Source organism: Puma concolor, chromosome E4 (genome assembly GCF_028749965.1).
Source record: "Puma concolor isolate L17-30 chromosome E4, mPumCon1.1.hap2, whole genome shotgun sequence".
Classification (NCBI taxonomy): Eukaryota; Metazoa; Chordata; class Mammalia; order Carnivora; family Felidae; genus Puma; species Puma concolor.
In genome coordinates, this window is record NC_141683.1 from 51,046,439 (window position 1) to 51,070,286 (window position 23,848).

General features: G+C 44.1%; 1 protein-coding gene and 1 long non-coding RNA gene across 2 annotated transcripts in view; one reads left to right on the forward strand and one right to left on the reverse strand.

Annotated features, from left to right (window-relative positions):
* Window positions 1–6,832: 6,832 nt before the first annotated feature.
* LOC147572668 (uncharacterized) lies at window positions 6,833–15,931 on the reverse strand. Its single transcript, XR_015245911.1, has 3 exons — window positions 15,649–15,931; window positions 15,146–15,259; window positions 6,833–7,409 (listed from the first exon to the last, which is right to left on the reverse strand). It is a non-coding gene; the product is annotated as an uncharacterized LOC147572668 (long non-coding RNA).
* The window catches only part of LOC147572669 (uncharacterized), a 37,039-nt gene continuing 27,381 nt past the window's right edge, over window positions 14,191–23,848 (forward strand). The window contains exon 1 of the transcript XR_015245895.1: window positions 14,191–14,683. The gene's annotated coding sequence lies outside the window, so the exon portion shown is untranslated. The remainder of the gene's footprint in view (window positions 14,684–23,848) is intronic.

Consider the following 23,848-nt stretch of genomic DNA (forward strand, 5'->3'; position numbering starts at 1 on the left):
TCTTTTTGATTTTCAAATGCAGTTGGATCTCATAGTGGACATATTACTTGTGACTCTGAACCTCAGTGGGGGTAATGTAACACTTTGCTGGGCCCCTCACGTATTGTCTAGCTCTGGCAGAGGCTCCTGTAAAAGTCAGGGTTGGCCTGAGGCCACATTAATATGCACTGCCCCTGGGGGCCCGCTTCCACCTCCAGTGCTCTGCGAGGGGGTGGGAGCCTCAAGACGGACATGCAGGCAGCCTCCGAGTGTCTCCCTTTTGCCTGTAGCTTGGAAGTGCAGAGTGAGTGTTAACGCAGACTCTGGGTCCTCCAGCAGGGAACCGGTATGGGGGACGCCAGCAGCTGTGCTTGGTGAGACCCTGGCCAGTGGCTGGAATGACTGACCACGTCCCTTTACCCTCCACACGTTCTCCAAAGGGTCGGCTCTGGTTGTATTGTAGGAACACGTAGAAACATGCCAGTCCTAGGGCACCTCTTACACTCCTTCCCTACTCTTGAACGGGAACAAAACGTGCTTGTCTTCTGTAGTGAGAAGAAGGAGTTTCTTTGATGAGGGTGTCCAGGAAGACATTTCCTTAGTGGCATTTTCTAGAGGAAATAACGGAAAGCTTCCCTCTGAACAACAGCCCAACCACAAACAAAACACAGATTCCATAGCTGCAGAGAGTGTCTGGCCTACCAGTAGCCCTTGCTAACTACGGGAGGTAGGGCAGGCAGAAGGTGGGAGGTGGAGAAAAAGGGAGAGGGAGAGAGGTGGGCAGGGGCAGAGGAGAAGGCAGGGCAGGGAAGGACTTGCAGAGTCAGGAAGTATCTGCCGTAAAACACTCTAAATCACAGTCTGTGAACTACTGCCTGTGAGCCAGATCCAGTCTGTTGCCTGTTTTTGTACAGTCCACGATCCACGAATGGCTTCTGCATATTTAAATGGCTGAAAAAAAATCAAAAGAATAATATTTTGTGCCATGTGAAAATTATATGAATTTCAAATGTCAGTGTCCATAAATAAAGTTTTATTGGAACATAGCTATGCCGGCTGGTTATTGCCCACCACTGCTTTCGCGCTTCGATGGCAGGGTTGAGCAGGTGTGACGGAGACCATATGGCCCCCAAAGCCAAAAAAATGTACTCTCTGCTCTTTTACTGGCAGATTTACTATCTGCTGACCCCTGCACTGGAGAGTATCTTAAGCGCTGGCCTGTCAATTCGATTTAGTAGTCTAAATTTCCCCAACAAGAAGCCGCTTAGCAATTATTTGTTATCGTGTGTCTCTTCTGGTCAGTCGGGGCCACTGCTGCAAAGGCAAGTGCAGAACAGTATTCCCTGTTCTCTTTCTATTCTGCTCTGCCCCTCAGCCGCCTGCACAACACTTTGCTCGGCTCATGCTGCTCTTTTTGGAAGCCAGCCTGCCAGTGAAACTCAATGTACACGCGATTTTCATTTGAGCAATCACATGGGGACTACATCCAACTTTCTGAAATATCACAGAAAAAAAAAGTTATATATGGCAATATGTGTGGAACGTGTTACAATGATTTCCATTTCTTACAAAGAATCTATAAGCACAGCACGGCCATGTTTGAATAATCAACTGTGTATTAATCATACTGTGACATGTGGTATTATTAAACTTCATCATAATAGTGAATGCTTCATATCATATGGTATAGATTGTCTTTGGCTAATAAATCACACTTGTGGCATATATTTCATATTGCTGCAGCAAATACTGCTATATTCGACACAGTTTGCACCTCATGGAGCACATATTAGGTATTCACAGATGCACTTTTTCCCCAATGGCATTTTTTATCCAGTTAATGCTTGCAGAATGGCTGGTGGACAAGAAACTAACGTTACCCAGCCTAGAATTGCCTTTATTTTCACTACTTTCCACCAACTAGATCTCTCTTTAATTAGGTTCCTGGGTAAACTAGCCATTTTTTTTAAATTAATTAATTAATTTATTTATTTTTGGCAGTTTGCTTTACTTCTAAGTGACTGGCTGAATCCTCATGTTTTCCCCAAGGAACTTGTTACATAATCCAAAGTTAGGTTTTTAACTCAGGGGAATCTAGTTCAGTTAGAAGGATAGGAGTATATTGAAAGAGAGAGGGAACAATAATACAGTTCTAAAACTGCCTCGTGCAGGAGCCCCTGTGAGTGCTGGGGAAGGGGTGCTGATGTGGCCACTGGGAGGTGGACAGAGAGAAGAGCCATGGGGGAGGGTTGGGTCAGGGGAAGGGGGAAGAGCAGAGATGTTCTGCTGAGAGACTGTGTGAGAAAGGAAGATGGGAGCGGGTTCAAGGTCAGAGAGACAAAATGGCAAGTGAAGGTGTTTGGAAAGAATGTCAGCGGAGAGCAGAAAGAGGCTGTGGGTGCAGCTGTGATTTGAGCGTCAGTGTGAATGCGTGGTCCGTGTGTGACTAGATGTCTCTCCTTGCACGTGGCACCCCGAGAGAGCCGTTGCACAAGGGAGAGTGTGCAAGACGGTGGGCGGGGGTCAGAAGGAGCCTTTGAAAGAGCATTACAGTGCAGGCAAGCGATGGAGTCGGGCTTGTGGGCACGTGTTGTGTGGGTGTTGGGAAGGAGAGAAAACAGAAGAATGGGGCAATGCAGAAAGCATTAATTGCTTCCCGCCTGTTTCTGTAACCTGACCATAAACGCAGTTTCCCCATCAGGCTTTTTAATGGACCGCTGAGGTGAACATGTGGCTCTGTGCCCTGTCAGGAGTGATGGTATTGAGGCGGACAGCCCTGGGGCTCCGCTCCCCCCCTGCAGCTCATCATGTCTGAATTAAAAAAAGAATTGTTTGGACAAGACTGTTAAGTGAATGTTTTTCCAGCATTAGTGGGAGAGCTTAAGGAGCTCCCATTGGATGGAAACAGCATCTAACCACCTCGGGCAGTGCTGGGAGAGAAATTTATATAACAACATGCACACAGCATCCTTCCTTTGCTTCCTTGGCTTCCTGCATTCAGGTTGGTCTAAGGCATCCATCCAGATCCCTGCCCGGGGTTGAACATACCCTGCACCCACCTCCTGAATTGTCCAAACAGCATAGGGCCTGTTTGCACACTCCAGGTTGGTCCGTTTCAGCAAGATTCTGAGTGAGCATGTTTGTGCGTGCGAGCACAGGGATCCAGCACTGAAGAGAAAGGACCCCTGGTGATGGAAACCCTCCAAGCAGCCATTGCTATGGCAAAGGGTTTAAGCAAAATTTTCTGCAGCAAAATTTTGTGCTTCTCTCTGTAGGAGCCACACAGAGCCACAGGAATCCCAGCTCCTGGGATATTCTGTTATTCCACACCCAGGCTGTTTCCAGAAGAATGCACTAGGGGAAGCAAAAAAAAAAAAAAAAAAAAAAAAAAAAAAGAGGAATTGTCCAATCTCACATAACGCAGAAAGAAAAAGTCACATGTTAAATAGTTTGGGCTCTGTATATTGGGAAGCAGAGGAGGAAGCTAATTGGGAAGGAGGCGAGACCCAGCTGCTCCACTAAGGGGAAAAAAGTGCCGGGATTCTTTGTGCCTTGGAGCAGGCCCCTCTGATGCCACCTTGCTGGGACATCTGCACACCTCAGCAGCAGAGGTGTCTGGAAGGAGAAGCTAGCTGACATAGAGCTGGAGAGAAACCCACTGTGCCAGCAGAGAAGGTGGGGCCAAGGAGGAGAGAAATCGTTGCTGTGGCTGAGAGCATTCCTGGGTTCTGCTTGCTCCATTAACGCTGCGGCGGGAGAGCATCGGTCCCAGCCAGTGCAGGTGTGAACACTCAAGTCCTCACTTGGAAAATTGGGCCCCGGAGGCAGGAGCTGCCAGCTGCTCAGTGATGGGCTCCGGTGCCTTCCAAGTCTGGGCTGCGCCCAGCATCCCTACCCCTGCTCCCCTTTCCCGGCAGTGTGCTTGGCCCCCCGCCGCTGTCCCCCTCCCTCCGATCCTTTGCAGCTTCCCATGTAATTTGCTTGTAACAAGCCTCATAAAGTTTGATCGTGCTTGCTAGGACTGCAGACGGACGAGTGGAATGAGCTCATGTTTCTGGCAGTGGAGCACGAGGGTTAATGCGAGTCCCAGAGGGAGCCGCCTGCCCGGGCTTTTTCAGGAATGGGAGGCAATTTAACAACCTTCAGACTTTCAAAGTGTCAGGAAAGTAAAACCTGACATGCTCTTGGTGGGTTATATATCCCCGGTCTCTGAATTCTTATGGTTAATCAGCGACCTTTTATAAGTCCAACCCCCTCTCTCCTCTGCCTCCATCTCCTGGGACCTTCAAGTCATCATAATATAAAACCTTTCTTGTCACCTCCTCTCCTTGATCCATTGTGCCCATCCAGTGTCTCTTCGGTCACTCTTCACATTTCCAACCTCTCCCACATCCCTCCCCGTTAATGTTGTCACACTCTTGCTCTGCTGTCCTTCCTGGGACTCCTTACCTCCTTCTCCCTCTCCTCCTCCTCCTGCCTTTTCTCTTTCCTTCTCCTTCTCTAATCCTCTATACATTTCTGAACCTCTGCCATATGGCTTATTGGCTTGATGTCTCACTGGTACTTGGATAGATGAACAGGGACCAGAGCAACGGGGTAGGCAATTTCCCAAGGTGAATGAAAAAGCTTTGCTCTTGATTCTTCTAATCCACCCAAGGCACCTGTCAGTTTAACAGACCTGTGTAGAGCACCATTAGGTATAGCCATCATGTTAAACACTGGGGCTCTCTCTATCATATACCTTGGAACCTGATACCACAGCCGTTATTGCTGATCTTTAAATGATCTTTCACAAAAGTACTATTATTAATGTATATTTAGTAATGTACTGTTAATGAAATGTATTTGCAAGCTTGAATAGCTCCCTCTATATTATTCATTTAAGTAAATACATCTCTTTTGGTTACCTTCTGTGTATCAGTCATTAAGCTGATCTTTTGGGATCTAAAGTATCTTTCATGAGACTTACAAAAATCTCTGGGGTAGCCAGACCCCCTAGGTAGATACTCATTGGCCAGTCCCAGGATACAGAGCTAATGAATGGACAGCTCAGATTATTTTCAGTTACAGCTAACACTCTTTAGCATGGCTTCTCAAACTTGGATGTATGTTGGAATCACCCAGGAAACTAAAATACACTGATGTCTGGGTCCCACTCTCAGAAATTCCGATATCATTTATATGGGGTAGGGCCTGGACTCGAGATTTTTAAAAGTTCTCCCACGTGATTCTGAGACACAGCAAAGAACCACTGTCTAGGGTACTTTGTAAACTGTACCACGTAGTGTTGTGTGGTGTTGTTTTCATGCTTGTTTGCACGCAAGTCAGCCTTGTTTCTTCCACGAAGCTGCAAACAACTTGAGGACTCAGCTGAGTCTCCCGTGTTTTCTGTGCGGCCCACAGGCTTAGCACAATGCTGAACGCACCATAAAGAGACAGCAACTACCTGTTGGATTACTACACGCATTGTAACAAGTTGGAGGGTGGGGTTCGGTGGCAGGAAAGACCAGCAAAGGGTCTGAGTGGGCCTGAACCATTTTCTGCAACAACTCCCCCAAAACACCACACAACAAAATGTCTCCCTTTCAAACTTCAAACAAGCTCCTTGTCCTCTCTCTCAGTTCTCCCCACTTTTACCTCTTACGGGATTCCTTCCCCCAGGAGATTTCTCTCTCTGTTTAAAATGTTCTCTTTTCCTTAGGGCGCCTGAGTGGCTCAGTCAGTTAAGCGCCCAACTTCAGTTCAGGTCATACTCTCTCGGCTCGAGCCCTGCATCATTCTCTGTGCTGACAGCTCGGAGCCTGGAGACTGCTTCAGGTTCTTGTCTCCCTCTCTCCGCCCCTCCCCTGCTCACGTTCTGTCTTTCTGTCTGTCTCTCTCTCTCTCAAAATTAAAGATAAAAAATTTTTTTTTTAAATCTGCTATTTTCCAAACTGCTAACAGATGCCAAGTTGGCCTTCCAGAACCCTCTCCTCCTTCCAGAGCTGAACCTGAGAAGCCAGTCTTTGCCACCGGCACGGGGAGGACCCAGGCCTTCAGTCCTTCCACTTTGGCCCTCGCTGCCAACACAGGCTTCCATGTCACAGAGCAGAAGCACCGTTATGAGCAGACCCCAGAGCCTTCAGAGGAAGGCGGCCGAGGCAGCTGCTCCCACATGGTGTGAGTGAGCACTCTCCAGAATGACTTTTCCCCGTCCTTTCCTGCCAGCGGCGGCTCTTTGGAGCAAGCGCCTCAAAACTCTTCAGGCCTCTACTCATTACCCGCTTCCAAAGGTGCTTCCACACGTTTAGGTGTTTGTTACAGCGCCCCATCATCAGTGCCAATTTCTGTCTTCATCTGCTCGGGCTGCTGTAACAGTTACTGAAGCCACCAGCCTGAGTGGCTGAAACAACAGACATCTAGTTCTCACAGTTCTGAGGCCTGAAAGTCCAAGATCAAACTGCTGGCTGATTCTGTTCAGCGAGGACTCGCTGGCGGATGGCTGCCTTCTCTCCGTACCCTCGCGTGGCAGAGAAAGATCTTGTGTCTCTTCCTCTTCTGTAAGGGTACCGACCCCTTCATGAGGGCTCCCCTGTGATAATCTGGTCTAACCCTAGTAAATCTTACCTCCCGTACTGTCACACAGAATGGCGGAGGGCACCAACATTCAGCCCATGGTGCACTGTGTCTGTGGGGCAGGGATGGGATTAGAGTGTTCCGCTCAGATGAACTCAGAGGATCATCTGTCAGCAGGGCTCCTCACCCCAAATGTCTCTTAGGTCTAGGAAGATGTAAAGTACAATAGCTCCAGCTTCCAACATCGTGGAGTTTTGAGAGATGGAGAGGGGGAAGGATTCATCCGTTCATTCAAGTAATCAGTCAAGTTAACATTTACTGAGTCCTTTTGAACAGTGTTAGTTCTGGGAGCAGAGATGAATATGCAAACACTAGTCTTTAAAGGAGCTCCCAGTGTAATGGGGGAAAGACACATATATAAACAAATGACGGTGGAAAGCTCAGGAGAGGTTCCCATGCAGTTTGGGGGGGGGGGGGTTGGTGGTCAGGGAGGGTTTCTGGGAGAAAGTGAGGTGAAAGGTTATATTGAAAAGAAAGTATCAGTTGAGTAGGTGGGTGCAGGAGGGTGGTAGGGCCCCCACACAGAACTCCATCTGAAGAGTGGGGGCCACAGCGAGTTGTGGAGGAAGGGGGCAGGAAGAAAGGGTAAGATGGAAGCGTGAGCTCCAGTGTGATTACTCGCCACATCCCCGTGCTCGGGGACGTGACTGACCAGCCTGCACCTCAGGATCTCCTCTGCCTCTAAGCATTTGGGATGTGACAGTAGCTTCAGTAACAACTGCCCAGGCACTCAGTTGATTCCCAGTACCACCACCTTCTATAGGCACTGTCAGATTGAAGTTCCAAGCACATCTCCCGAATTGTGTTGGGCTTGTCTGCAATGAAAGAAAATGGTAGGCAATTTCTAGTTGTGTGTTACATTCTCTTTGAGAACTGTGGTTATGCCCACAACAGGCTACAGGTCCACTAATATATTTTAAACCTCCAGAGAGAGAGAGACAGAGGAAGGAAGGAAGGAAGGGAGGGAGGGAGGGAGGGAGGGAGGAAGGAAGGAAAGGAGGGAGGGAGGGAGGGAGGGAGGAAGGAAGGAAACCCAAAGTCACCTGCTCTCTATTGATGTCAGAGATTTTTATGAACAAAATGTTCCATAGCTTTATTTCTTCAAGTTCCACCCAAACCATGGGTCAGGATCTCCCATGTGACACTGGAGCTTCCACAAGCTATTTCCTCCCCTCCCCAAGTCTCTTTTTAGCAGAATGAGTGCAAAAAATATCCCAGAGCTGAGGCCAGAAAAGATCCCGTGAATAAACCTTTGTTTGCTTTTTTTAGCATCATTACAGGACCTTCTGGAAATTCCATGTGTTCTGTTTGCTGAAGGACCTTGAGTTCTCAATAAAGCTAGTTTGCAGAAGCCCTAAGGGAATTTTGTGTCCCTTGCCACAGACCCAGGTATAGGCACTGCTGTCTCATTTCTGGATGTAGAGATCGGGATAGGGATAGGGATGGAGATAGAGATAGATTTTTTAATGAGAACTCTGACCAGCTTTTGGAGAAAGTAAAAAGCTTATTTCTGTTCATCCTGGGTTATCTTCCACAAACCTGGTTTTTGCCAAATACAGTGGAAACGTCAGTGTCTGTCTGTCAATGGAAACAGCCATTTCCCATTGCAGAAAGAGATGGCAAAAGAGGAAGGGAAGGACTGTGGGTAACAAGAACCAGGCACCTGTAAGGAAACAGGGACTTTATAGACTTTACGTTCATGACAACCAGGGAGGCAGCAGAGAGTGTCCCCATTTCACATATGAGGATATAGCAACTCAGGTCATTTGAATAATTTGCCCAAGATCACAGAGGTGGGAAGTAGCAGAACTGGTTTCTATGGGTCTGCACACAGGGCAGCCTCCTAATTAATATCCGTGGATTTCAGAGTCCATGTGCAAAATTAGCTGGGAGGAGAGAGGGCCTTCTCTGATTAATTTCGGAGAGTGATTAACGAGGAATGTAAAATTTGATAAAAAGAATATGCCATCAGATTCGTAAAATGCCTATCTACCTTAGAAAACCTTCTGCAGCCTCTCAGCACAGAAGGACCAAGTGAAGTGTGGATTTTTCAGCTAGGGAAGCTGCAGCTTGACATGATCATTGGATGAATGAGCAGTGGACTAGAGGAGGAGCATAGGCCGCTGGCACCTAAGTTAGAGGCCCTACCACTATATCTGTGCATCTCAAACCTTGACATGCTTCAGTTACCACCCCAAATCCACTGTATGACCATTTCTGGAAATGGCCACAGGATCCGTATTTTAAACTCCCAGATGGTTTTTTGTGACACCAAAGTTTGTACTAAATTTTTTGGTTCCTTAGACTTTGTGAGTCAGAAGACCTAGTCCCTCCCTTGCACTAAGGTCCTAAGGACCTTCCAGTCTACTGGTATCTTCTAAGCTAAAAAAAAAAAAAAAAAAAAAGTTCTCAAAGGAAGACAAGAAAATACTCTGTGTTCTCTCTCCCATTTTTAATAAGCCTCGCCATTAGCTAGTTCTTCCTATGGATCTAACTATAGCTTTTCTTTATTCAGTTTTCCCCTTTTTCTCATCATTAGGATTAGAGAACATTTGACGGCCATCCCTCGTGCAATAATGGTCCCTATAATTGAAAGCAATTCATATGTCTCTCTTCAGAATCCTCCTACCTCAGACTGAATGCTCTGTCCTTTTAGCATCAGAATTATGAAATATTTTTAGACTGAGGCATGGACCCTGAGGACAGCATCACAGAGAAGCTGCGAAGAACTGCTTTTTCCAGTGTGACATATTTTGAATAAATATTATTTAAGAATCCAACTGATTTCACTTAAGAATGAAAACGGACATTTTCAATTTCCCCTTGTTGCCCTACATTTTATCTATATTTTTTTTAAAAACCCTCACCTAAAGTTATAAAGCATATAAAAATTGAAACAATAATTTTTTAAATCATTGATCATCATGATACACTATTTATGCAAATCAATGAAAGTGGTCGAACTTCTCTTATCCATTGCTCAGTTAAGATTTATAGCTTCCCATTATCTTTCGGAAAAATTGGTCAGACAAGCTCACATTTTCTCCACCTTTCTGTAGGTTTTCTTTTTTTCCTTATAAGAAGGAGTATTGGTAAAAGGTGGGAAAAACACCCTCTTTCTCCCAACACAAAACCCAAAATGATTTTTTTTTTCCAAATCACTGTGAGATAATTCCAGTTTGAGCTTAAAAATACAATTCACGTATATGTTTTTTCATGACACGAAAGATCACAGAAATGCCCTAGGGGGAGAAAAAAACTGTTTGGAAGATATGACAAGGTTAACAGAAAAGAGCAGAGGTCTTCCTATGCAGTCAAGTCACTTTGACAAGATGCTCCTCTTCTAGCACGTGGCTAATGTTTGTGCCCACTTATTCTGTGACACTTCTGGTACCATAGAGGCTTTGGACTTTCTTGGCTGTATTTTTGTATTCCAAAAAGTTTACAGTATGGCTAGATTCAATACCCAGACAAATTCTAAATTCCGAATCCAGTTTAAAAAAAAAAAAAGAAAGAATGACTAGGTGGCTACTGCTTCTTTCTTTTTGGTCTTTTCGTTTTGCTTCTTAGAAAAATGTAAACATTTAGAAATAGCCAGCTAATAAATGAAATTGTTTGAAAAGGTGTTGTGGTCAGGGCATTCTTCCTTCCTAGCTCTACCAAAGGACCTTCCATAGGCAGAATTATTCAGCAAGAGGCCATCCCATGGAGAAGGAAGTGCTGACATTAACACAGGGGATTGGCATGCAGAGGAAGTGCCTGTCGGCAGGAAATATGTACAAACATGGTGCTTTATGACCCGTAGATGCCACTCTTCCCATCGCCAGCCAACTTTATCTGGAAAGACCATTCTGCCTGATGTCCTAAATGTCACATACAAAAGAGCCTTTTTGTTCCTAAAGGATCATTTCCTTACTCAAGGCTTTTGGCCACCAATGCATAAAATCTACAAAGAAAAACAACAAACCATGCCTGGGAAAGACATCACTGGCAGCACCTTCCTCTGGCTCAGGGGATCAGGGCAGTAAAGGAAGACAAGACAGAGATAGCCAACCCTTTCCATCACAGCCAAAAAACAAATGTGGTTTGCAGATGCCTTGGACAGCGATGGCCATTTGGCTCAGAACTGCCTACATTTGTTTCCCTGTCAACCTCACACATACTCCGATGGAAATAATCAAATGCACTCTTGCCCTACCCTGACCCGAGCACATACGCACTTAGAGGACTCTGCTCACACACAATCAGCTGAGCAGATCGGATATTCTACCACCCACCGTAGGAAACCTCATGAAGGGAAGATGTGCAAACATTCCTTCAACCCAGTAAGTCTTCTTAGAGAACCATGGTTCTAAGATCTCTACAGAAAGTGGTTTCTTTGAAATAAGACATCACTATTCCATTGGGGCCTAGAATGCCAAGCCAGATCAAGACAACATAAAGAGAGCCTTTTGCTCCTTTAGATTGTAAACTGATATGGTATTGGTATTATTTTGTGGTCTCTCCTGCTTAAAGAAATGCAGTGTCTTGAATCTACACAGAAATGTGCTCAAGAGGCATTCCCAAAGGTTGGCCTAATAACAGTATTTTCCATTGGCTTCCTTACTTCGTGTTTTTGGTGTTCCTACTTTCCCATCTTCCTCGCCTTCTGTGTTGTTGTGGTCCAGGAGCTGACTCTCCCTCCTTAACCATGACCTTTGTACTTTGCTGAAGAGATTCCCATGGAGGTCTAACTTTCCTCTTGGTTTTCTACCAGCCTGATTGGAATTGAGTTAGCGATGGCACTTAGTCTTTTTAAAAGCTTTAGTTGATGTTCACAATCTGAAGAAATGTCAGTGGTGGCCACACCAAGTAAGTGGTCAGGATGATAGGAGCCCCCATGCACGTTGTGGTCAGCCATTCTCATTTCTCCAGTGACTCCTGGATTCTAAAGATTTTTTTTTTTTCCAGAAGATAGTCCCTGTGTGCAATTCCTCCTTTCAGGCCAGTTCAGCAAATATTTTCCTAGTGGTAAGAAAACCATGTGTTCCATGTATCACTGACCTGGGTGCCATGGAAGAATTAAAGAAGTATGCCTCATTTTTTCTGAGGTACCTACCAGTTGAGGCAAATGAGACTCAGCTACACGTGAAACCATCACAAAGCATCAGGATAACGCTCATAATCGGGCACCGAACTCTGATGCAGAGTTAACAGTAAAACATGAGTTCAAAGAAGGATAAACCAATGTGGATGGCCATTCTGGAGGGTTGAGAAGGTTTGGGGTGAGTGAGAAGACGGGGAAGGCCATTCAAGGTATGGAAAATATGCTCAGCTGTGTAGCAGTCAGAGCTAACCTACTTTCATCTTAGCCATCTCTACATACTAGGTGAAAGGCTGCCTCTTTGGAATTTTGTTTTGCCCCTTGGGAAGGTTCCCAAGGTGAAGATGTGGCAAGATCCCATTTGTCCATGCACAGACAATCCAAGCAGACAGTGCTGGCGATCTTATAGCCTGGTTCTATAGGCACAGCAGGAGTAAATATCTGTCAAAACCTTGGGAAGTGGAACATTTCCAAATGATCAAGTGTCAAGATTTCAGTCCTGGGTAAGCCAGTTAGCTTTGCCTGTTTCACTACATGGGTTTGTGCTGTTAACCCTGGTCCAAGTATCCCATGTTAGTCCTAAGAAGCCTGGGCAAGAACATAAATGGATTATGATAAATCTGCCACCACCGTTTAAAAAAATTCCACTTTATTACTGGCTATGCCTACTGATGTTGTTGTGTTGGCCCATTCAAAGGTTTTGTGGGTTTTTTAATCTGGTTTTGTTTTTATAGAATGTATCATTAAAACATACTCATGGTAGCGGTATAGTACAGTGGCTGAGTATGGGTACTAGAAGCACATTTATTTGGGTTAAAATTGTAGCTCAGCCCTTTCTGCTGCATGACTTTGGACAAGCTACTTAACGTCATTGTGCCTCGGTGTTTTTAATGTGAAGAATGGGGACGATGTACTATTTTGATAGGATTGTTTTGATGACCAAATGAGGTAGTATATATAAGAGGAGTAGAGGAGGGCCCTGGGTGTGCCATAAAGTTCAAGTTATCATGATGACAACCGGCATTATTGATCCAGAATGGACCTTAGACAGCATCTAGTTAAATACTACAGTTTTGAAAATAAGGAAACTGAATTCTCAAAAGGTAAAGGGACTTGCTGAAGGTCATTAGAATGGATACAAGTACTTTGGGCCCCTGACTCATTAGAGAAAAATTTACATGTATGTGTTATCTTAACCTTAACAAAGCACATTCACACAACGTTATCCCCAGAGTCCTCCTGTTATACCATGTGCCTCTCCAAACTGAATTGCTGAAACATTTGTCAGGCACCCAAGTATAAGAGTTCCACAGGGAACGATTCTCAGTGAGTTCCAGAAAGAGGCACTTGTGTAATGAGATGAGGGAAGGGTGTAGGGAGGGCACGTCTCAACAGTGCGGCAAACAAATGTGAGGCATTCAGTGCCGTGGCAAAGTTACGTTCCATTATTAATTTGATGCTGTGTTAAATTAGCCATTTTTATGAGCAGCAGAGAGAATTCCTTCAGGGGGAGCTGCCCTATATTCCGTGAGCCCAACTGTCCCAACAGGCTGTCAAGACAGTGCCCGTTTCTCCCCAGTGATCAGGAGCAGATGACTATAATGATAGTAGGTTTGCCGCGTCTGGCTTGTGGGAAATAATATCTTTGGTCACTTGAGGCCTGCCTCCCTCTGTACGTGTGTCCATCCCGAATCAGGCTCCACTCCATCGATGACCAACCAACTGATGCGCCACAGTCCTTTACTTGGAAGTGTCTTTTGGACCGAGTGTCCCTGTATTGCACAGGCATCAAATTCCTTTAACAGTGCTTTTTATTCTTGAAGCAAGATGGAGAAAAGTATGTTTTACTAGAACTTCTCTGAGGGAGACCACTGTGTGTTGCTTGATAAATCACTTGGTTTGGTGGGTTGAGACCTCAAATTTCTTTATATGAAATAGCAATAGCCTGATTAGGGCAGGTTAGGGGCAGAATTACTTGAGACGATAGAGGAACAAAAGACTGACTTTGTGTGTGGGAATTTGGTGTAAGAACTATAGTAAGAATATTGGAGAGTTATATCTGGTGAGAGGATTTGAAATATTTTGCTCTGGAGTGTGTCGTGTAAACTGTCCTCCTTTACTGTTTTTCTTATGATTCTTCAGTAAAATCTATAAACAAATCATGAACTGGACTTTCTTTCTTTTTTTTTTTTTTTTTTTGGAAAACAGTGAAGGAGTCAGTATTGTGATAGAATCTGGCAGAGGGCAAAAGGAAAGTTGGATTAAAAAATGTGCTGAGGTACCCAGTGACAACCTGAACAATAGAAGAATTCTTCTTTCTACCAATAGCTAGCGAATTCTTTAGGAGGAATGGCCAACCTTCAATTTCCTTAGTTTTGGAAACATTTTTCTTCTTTTTGTTCACTAGATGTATGTTACGGACTGAATATGTCCTTCCATAGTGGATAGGTTGAAGCCTTAACTCCCAGTGCTCCTATATGGGCAAATAGGGACTTGGGGAGGTAATTAACCTCTTTTTTTTAATTCTCAAGTTAGTTGATATACTGTGTAGTCTTGGCTTCAGGAGTAGAATCCAGTGATTCATCACTTACATATGACACCCAGGGCTCATCCCGACAATGCCCTCCTTCATGCCTGTCACCCATTTCCCCACCCCCACCCCACCAACCCTCAGTTTGCTTTCTGTATGTGAGAATCTCTTATGGTTTGCCTCTGTCTCTGTTTTCGTCTTATTTTTCCTACCCTTCCTCTATGTTCATCTGTTAAGTTTCTCAAATTCCACAAACCTCTTATAAATGAGGTTATAATTGTGGGACCCTAATTTAATAAGGTTAGTGTCTTTATAAGAAGGGGAAGAGCTACCTAGGCGTTCTCTGTCTCTGCACACACAGAGGAAAGGCCATGTGAGGACACAGAAGACAGCTACCTGCAAACCAGAAAGAGAGGCCCCTTCTTGAAACCAGCCGTGCTGGGAACTTGATCTTGGGACTTCCAGCCTCCAGAACTGTGAGAAAATGAGCTTTTCTTATTTAAGTCACCCAGTCTGTGTTTTCTGTTTGTTTGTTTTCTGACAGCCCAAGTAGACTAATACAGTGTGTTGTTCCATGAAAAGTACACCCACTTCCTACCTGTTGGATGTGGCTTTGTATTAACTTTTCCTGCTTCTTCCTTTACCTAGAATGCTCTGCCAACCAGTGTCTCCTCTTCTCCTGGAGAGACAGTTTCTTGTATAAGCTTATTTACTGTTGAATAGCGCTGGTGTCCAGATGTGCTCTGGTTCTTCTGTCTCTCAGTAACCAGAGGAGAAAACCAGTAGGAGATGGTAGGAGATGTGTGTGTGTGTGTGTGTGTGTGTGTGTGTGTGTGTGTGTGTGAGAGAGAGAGAGAGAGAGAGAGAGAGAGCGAGAGAAAGAGAGCGAGAGAAAGAGAGCGAGAGAGAGCGAGATTTGCTACAAGGAGCACGCTTACGCAGTTGCAGGAGCAGGCTTCATAATCCCACAGTCCGCAGGGCAGGCAGTCAGGAAGGAAAGAGCAACAGCAGCCCCAGCTGCTGCTTCATGCCAATGAGGTGAGTCAGCAGATCTGCAACAATAAGGAAAGCATAGAGACCTCAGAACGTAGAAATATTTTACAGTTAACTTCTCTTCTATCACTTGGAATCTTTTCTATTCCAGGAGGGCCTAGTCCCTCTTTAAAGGGCTTCTACCTGATTAAGTCAGGCCCATCAAGGATCATCTCTTTTGATTAACTCAAAATCAACTGATTTGGGACTTTAATTGCAGCCAAAAACTCCTTCACTGTAGCATCTAGACTAATGCTTAATTTAAAAACTGGGGAAATCTGTGTGCATATTACGAAATGGCTACCTTCTGGCTTTGACACTCTGATTCTCATGAAAGAATCTCCCATGTAGCCCACCCTGATCAGAAACATACTAGAAAGGGAGTTTGGAGGAGTGTAGGTTAGCTTACCAGGTTAGCACATCCCAAAGCCATCACAGTGTTCAGTGCTTACACATGTGTCCTTCTTATTCCATAACATATCTAGGGCTGGTCTGTCAGAAGAATCTTCCCTGAATTCCATGGAAAAGACCACCAGGCTTTAGAAAGACACACTCCTCTTCTGTTCTTCCTCCACTTGTCTTCTTTGGTATTAAATCCTGTCCAGTCTCACCATGGCAGTCTTTGGCTCTGTTTGCTGGAATGTCCTAGGAAGGAAGGATTTACGCTTCTCATCCTAGTGGTTTGCGTTTTTGTTGTCCTTCCAGTTATAAACTGGGGTTGAATAATGGCTTTACCACTTACAAGCTGTGTGAAGCTGGGCCAATCCCTTACTTCTCCAGGGCTCAAAAAATAATCATCTCTTAGAGTAGCTGTGTAGCTTAAATTACCAAATAAAGATAAAACACTGTATGTTGCCTGCACACGGTAGAAGTTTGATAAGTAAAAACACATCATAATCATTGTCATCTCAATATTATTATTTTGTTGTTGTTATTTTCTCAAAGTCTTTAAGGACAATCACAGGATAAGTTCTTTACCAAACCCAGAGCTGAGAGTTTATATCAGTCGGTTTGCTGCTCACACAGCAGCAAATAGGTACCTCAGCTTTCTAGTTACTTTAAGACATTTACTCACAGGGGCTTCTAATTGACATCAGCCCTTCATGATTTTCTCAGAAAAATTGCCTACAGCATTAGCAGCAGCAATGATAAATATAATAATAATTCCACAAAACCTCCATGTGTGCTAAAGGATCCAATGACAATCTGAACAGCAGGAGAAAAGTTTCTTCCTACCAATTAATGGGAAGCCAAGTCTAATTTGCCACCTGCACCACACTTTTGAACCTGTCAGGGAAAAAGGAAACCAGTGAACCTTCATCTTGTCACTAGTCTTCTTAGGGACTGCTCTCTAAAGCAAATGAAAATAGCATTCATTAGAGTAAAAAATAGAAAGTCTGTGTCAGCCCCCTATGTTCTCTTCTTGGCTAGAAGCAAAGTCCATCACTGTCAGTGAGGAGGTGGTTCCCAAAACCCACTGGACTTGTCCATTCGTCTGATGTTGGACGATGAATATTCCCTTAAATGCTTTAGAAAAGTTGAAAGTGTTAAGTCATTAGTTCTCCTGTGACTTATGAGTCAAGGGACATTAGAATCATAAAGAGAGTTTCACTGTTTCAGAGTCCTAAATCTGAGAAAATGTGCCAAAGACCAAGATAAATTCCAAGTAAAGAAGATAGTACTTCCAAAATGGGTTTTCTTTGACTCTCCTGAATCATCTAGAGTAACAATACAAACATTTATACACTCTATGGGTAGTTAATTCCTTATTAAAACAAACACAGACACAAAACAAATAAGCTCACAAACCCCTTCCCAGTAGGTATTTACTAATACTTCAGAATTGTTCAATTTCTTTTCATTGGCACTTTGCTTACAAATAGGGATGTAGCCACTGGAAGCAAATGAGTGCTATAAAACCACAAAGTTAAAAATATGGATTATAGTTTATTCATTCAGTAATTCATTAATTCAACGCATATTTAGTAGACCTACTATGCACCAGGAACATTGCAAGATGTAACTACTTACATCCTGGCCATTTTTCCTTAGAAGAAAATAAACATATATTTATTGCGACATTTATATAGAAACTTTATACTATCAACTTGTAATTTATTGATGATGTACCTAATCAGAAAGAACAAGCTCTTATAGAATATTTCTTGCAAATTATGGTAATCTAATTCTCGTCTTATCCTCATACCTTGATTAAAATTACCTTCTTCCTTTGTTATGAACTCCAGATCCCCTCGTGCTGCTGCTGTTCAGAACTGGCTCATGCCTCTGGACCCTTTTTGCCCCACCAGCCTCTCTGAGGGGTGCTCAGCTGCCAGAGACCCCGGGACATTTTGCCTTTGTCCCCATTATTATTGGTCTATTCATACTGTTGCGAGTTTAGAGCCAGGTGCTAGGCTCAGTTGCAACCATGTGCCCTCACTACCTCTTCTACCCTGCCACACTGCCATCTCATAGTGAAGAAGGGATGGTATAAATGGACCGCAGTCGAAGAGATTTACTATTGAGCCAAGGTCTGAGACATTCTCTTTATCTCTTAGTGGATGATATTTCTTCTGAGGTCCTGCTTTACGTAGTATGCCACTTAGAATCTGGCACTGCTCTGAGAAGGCCTAGGGCATATGGCGTATACCAGAAACGGGGGGTACATGGAATCTCACTCCTTGGGGAGTTTCACCAGAGTGGGTGAGGAAGGGCAGACTGCTGAGTCTGGATTGTGTCTCTAGCTATTTATTTATTACCAGCTACCCAACTTCTTTTGATTTAGAGGGACAGATTTCACTTGGCCTTTAAATTTCCAGGTCTCGGCTCTATTCTTTCTGATGCCCCTGTGTCTTCTCTCTTCTAGCTAGGCTGACACAGAAAGAGTAAGAAAAGCCATACAGAGCCTTAAGCCTGCTTCCCCCATGAGTGCAATAGTTCTTTCTCTCTCTCCCCCCACCCTGCTCTCTACCCCCCCCACACACACACCTTTTTTTTCTTGAGAAACCCTTCAATTTCTGTGTTTCTGATCAATACTTTATTCACAGAGACTCAGGTTGTCTCTAGCAACAGCTTTGGCTTAAGCATATCATCAGACATACCTTCTCCTTTCAAGATTTGATTTCTATAAGTATGTATCTCTCATCACAGAACATTTTCCAACCACATTTATAACCAGGAGACAATGAATGAGTCCTCATAAATGGAAACAAAGTATTTTTTTAGGTCAAGCTGTGACAACAAGGATGTTTTATTGGACCTATGCAATTATTATATGATACTCTCTTTCTCTCTCTCTTTTTACACACACACACACACACACACACACACACACACACACATATAGATATGTACATATATATATGCATATGTACACATATATAATAATACATAAGACAATGTAAATATTGCCTTTGCCTGTCTATAATACTGGACATAATAGAAATATGCTCTGTTCATAAGATATTAGGATGAAGAAATAAAAAATTAAGGTAAAATAGGGGAAAAAATAATTGAATGTATTTATCTTGCTACATATTCTTCCAAGTGTAGAGCATGAATGCAGCCAGTAATTGAGGACTTCCTTGGGCTACTTGGGCATCACTAGATGTACCATATGGGCCCATTTATGTATTAAATAGAGTACTCTTTCTAAATACACCTATTTAAGACTCTGGGTTTCCCAGGTCTGAGGAAGCTCAGGATAAGAAGAATTGAAACTGAAATCCAGAAAAGTCTATGAAAACAGCCTGTTCCCAGACCACTCTTCTTAGGAAGGAAAGATCAAAGAAAATATCCAAATTAAGTATATTCTAATTTGGAACATTGCTTGCAATTAGATATATAATTCTCTATTTTCGAAAACCATTTACAGCTCTGCCTTAAATAGGTTTCATATATATATGTGTGTGTATATATATATATGTATGTATTCATGAGTATATTCATATATATATGTATTCATGAGTATATTCATATATATATATTCATGAGTATATTCATACACACACACACACACACATATATGGCTCTGATTCATAAGCAGAAGGCTTTTAAGACAATTAGTCATTATGGGTAAAACCTGTATAAACTTCATATCTCATACTAGTTCTGGAAAAGTCTAAGAATGACTTTGAACTACCTAAGGACCTTACAGGTCAAGTATAGTTCGGCCAAACTCCGATCTCATGAGAACCAAACCTCTCATGATTTGCTTTGCCCCTTGCCCTTGTCCTGGCAGGACCATGTAAGACAGATGGTCCTAGAGATTTCTGGCTCCAGAGGGAGCCCTTTGACCTCACTAGTTCCTTCCAACTCCAGAGTTTCACTCAGCCCTTTAAGAGATAGCACAGAGTCTTCCTAGAGCTGTGGTTCAAAATTCCAGGGACGCCATCTAGACTGTGGCTGAAGATTATTTCTGTTAAAACAGAAGTGTGGTGTCTTCATGATTTTTTAAAATCTTTGAAGATGTACAGATATTAATTTTTAAATGCCAGTGCTATGAATCCACGAAGGAGAAATCCTAAGGGAAAAAAATCCCTGATTAAAGAAAGAGTACTAATTCCCTCTGGACAAAGAGACAGAGGAGACACAGGAAGAAAGGAGTAAAGTAGGGGGAAAAAACACATAGATTTGAATGGAATGATGTGGTAAATAATAACTAACGTTGTGGCTGAATTGTGTAGAAGCTAATACAGTCTGCATACGGACACATGTTGCAGGTTGAAGAAAGCAGGTAGCTAAGTCAGAATGTCCCTGGCAAGAACCAAGGACACATGGTAGGCCGGGAAGCCCCAGTGCCATCAGCATAAGGTAAACTAAGGAAACAGAGGAAATAGGAAGAAGTATTACTTGTTGAACTATTTAGCGATATTAACAACAGAGCTATTCCACGTTTTAACACCTCAACATGTAGAAAGCATGAACTTCTTTTGTGGAAACCACTAACTTCATTAATTGATTCAACAACTGTTTATTAAGGACTTGCTGTGTGCAAGGCATGATGGTTGGTGCTGCAGGTACAATTTAGAACAAAATAAAGCCCTTGTCCCATGGAGGTTTCCATCACATAGGGAAGATATAATACATCCATAAATATTTAAGAATAAAAGTTGTGATTAGTGCCATAAGGACAACAAACAGGGAGCCACGACTGAGGTAAATGAGCAGAGATGGGCCTACTGTAGTTAAAACGATGTGGGAAGACCTCACTGAGAGAACTGAAAAGTAAGGAATCAGTCAGAGAAAGAATTGTAAGAAGGGAGTTCCAACCAGTGAAAGCAAAGGAGATAGCAGGCCCAGAGACTGGAACAGCTTGGTGTGTGTTCTAGGAGCCAACAGCACATAGCCGAGTGGGAGACGTGTGATACTGCTGAGCTATGAGGGAACAGCAGGCAGGGGGAGTTCAAAATGACAGTTTTAGGGGCGCCTGGGTGGTTCATTCAGGGGAGCATCCGACTTTGGTTCAGGTCATGATCTCGCAGTTTGTGAGTTCGAGCCCCGTGTCGGGCTCTGTGCCGACAGCTCGGAGCCTGGAGCCTGCTTCGGATTCTGTGTCTCCCTCTCTCTGCCCCTCCCATCCATGCTCATGCTCTCTCTCTCAATAATAAACAAAAACTAAACTAAACTAAACTAAAATAAACTAAAATAAATAAATGGCAGTTTTATTGCCGAAAAGAGCTAGGTCGGAGGGTGTGTCTTAGATCTTTGGGTAGATGGCTTATTGACACACTTCAGAATAAACCTGCCCACTTAGGCTGAGTCAGAAGATAACAGCCTTCCCAGTTTACCCCATGGAAAAACAGAGAGTAGGAGTCTTCCCGGTGAGCAGGCTGCACAAAGAGAGAAAAGTCCAGGCTCAGTTCCTTCTCCCAAACGCATCAATAAGAAGTTATTCTTCTCCCCAGAGGAGCAGAGGCCAGGAAGCTTATTCAAATGGCAGTCCCTCCTTTTGGAGGCCTGAAGCCAGAGAAAGAGGTTCCTCCACAACAGCTACTGATGTTTTTGCCTACCTGTATTTTTAGACTAGAGAAGGCAGAAAGTTAGAAATAAGATAGCCACAATGGAAGGGAAAGGATTGTGACTTTTGGTGGGAGAAATGCCCCCCAGTCCTCACAGTTCTGTTCTTTGGATGGTGCCGACTGACAGCACCCAGCAGAGATTGTGGCAGAGACTGGGGAAATAGAGGTTCTTCTGGTGTTGATCACAATTGTGGCTAAGCAGGATTTACAAGAGGAAATGCTGCCCCACAGGAGGTAAGCTAGGCTCAAGTCTTAGCAGAGCCTTCGTCCTTTTAACTCATGCCTGTTGTAGTTATTCGCATGCACTTATGTGCCTGGACCCTGTGATTCCCTGTCCCTTCCACTAGTTTGTGAACCTCGTTGGCTGCTTTCATATCTATCCATAATGTCTCTTTGCCATTACAGAAGTTCAAGTTTTGCCCCTACCTTGTGGGGCAGTTGAGCTTAACAAGCAGAAGAGGCAGACTGGGTACAAAATGCGGCTTAGCAGCTCAACCAGCAGGGGGACGTTCAACAGTGGACTGAAACCCTCAGTTTCCTCAGCTGTAAAATGGGGATAATAACGACACAGGCTTCCTGTAGGGTTATTGCAAGGACTCAGTAAGTTACTAACAAAGCACTTGGAGCAGGACTAGCACATTGAACGTGCTCAGCACATGTCAACTCTTATTAATATGTATGTGCTGTATTTTCTCATCTTTCTGAAGCAATTATAAAAGTTTTTCTTTTTTCTTCTGAAGTATTTTTATTTATTTTTGAGAGAGAGAGAAAGCACAAGCAGGGGAGGAAGGGAGAGAGAGAGACTAAGGATCCGAAGCAGGCTCCAGGCCCCAAGCTGCCAGCACAGAGCCCAACACGGAACTCAAACTCACAAACCATGAGATCATGACCTGAGCCAAAGTGGGATGCTTAACCAACCGAGCCACCCACGCACTCCCAAAATTTCTTCTTGAAAATCTTTTTTTGCTTCCTGCTTTGTCTCTACATTTTTTTTTTCCTGTTTGCTGTGGTCTCTTTCTTTCGTGAGGCTTTCCTCTAATGTCTCGCGATATATTAACAGTGAGGAATCGAAATGCTCATTGGATGCTCTGTGTGTTTGCAGCTGGCTTGCACACAAGGGGGCTTCATGGTAAGTAATCTGCTGGACATTTCACTGTAGAGCCTCCAAGGAGTATATGTCTTGGGCTGCTTTAGTGTCTTGTCTCGGGGGTCCAGGGGCCCAGGTTCTCCGGTGCACTGTGCCAACTTCCCATTCAGTCCACTGTTTTCTGTACATGCAGCTGCCTGCGCTGGGTCTCATGTCCCGGAGCCCAAAGTCCCTCTTCAGAAACTCCACATCTGACAGCCACCTAGCTTTGCAGACTAATAGAGGGTATCTGGGAACCTATCTGCTTCCCACGTAGACGTTTAACAAATACTTTCAGCCCTGCCCTCACTCTCACTTCCAGAGGTATCGTGGCTCACAATTCCTGGGCTTTGCTGGGCTTCCCCGGGTACAGACCTGCCTGCTTTTCTCACTGTGGGCTTTGGGTTTGGCCTCCTCCGACATGCTAAGTTTACTACCATTTGTTCAACTATTCTCCAGCATGAAAATTTTGTGCCCGTTTCCCCATTTGTTTTTCTCTTGACCCTTATGACTGTGTGCAGCCTTAAAGACATCCTTTTATTGCCCCGTGTGTGGAGTTGCAGGAGGAGACACATACACAGGTGTGGTTATCTGCCAGTCTTTGCAACTGTACTTCTTCTCCTCAATGCATCTCCCGTGATTCTGGGTTCCGCGCACCATGGTCAACCATAAATAATGAGGGCCACAATCCAGATAATTAATGCATAGACTTTCTTAGTCTGTGAAGATGCTGCTGCAGGTCGTCAGTGAGGGATCTGAACTTCAGGTCCTGACAGGGGACTTCCCTGATCTGCCAGCAGGCTCTCAGTGCTACGGGTAAGTTGTGTTCGTAGACCAGACAGCAAGGCTCAGGTGAGCAGTGTGTTTTCCCCATGCCTGCCATATGACCTTGGCTAATTGCGTCTCTGATTTCAGCCCCTTCCCTTGGGAAGAGAAGGTACCTCTGCTTCTAAGTTTTGTGTCAGGCTTAGAAATTATAAACTGAAAAGTTCTGTACAAATAATGGGAAACACTAAATTTTAGTTGTTCCCACTTCTGGCCTCCCAAACACACGAGTCTGTGCCCATTTATTTTACAGCACAAACTACACTAGGGTGAAATTTCTGTTTTCTGGGTTTTCTCCCATGTTAGACTGAGTGGCTTTCTAGACAGGTATATTGGCCATGATTTGCTCAGCTCGGTATCATCAAGTCATAACACTGGCATGGTACATACTATGTGTTCACTAAAAGGGTGGATGAATAAAGGGAGGCAGAGCTACCTGGCACTAGGATTGAGCCCATAATCTTGGCCTCTTTGGTTGTAACTTCTAAGCAACTACATACACCATTGGGTTCTGTGACTGAGAAGACCCATTCTTCTTAGGCTCTGAACAGCCATCGGCTCTTTGACACTGTCAGCCTTGAGTGCCTGGGGGCAGACCTGGAAAATGATACTCCTGCTATGCCTGGCTGGATGTCCTG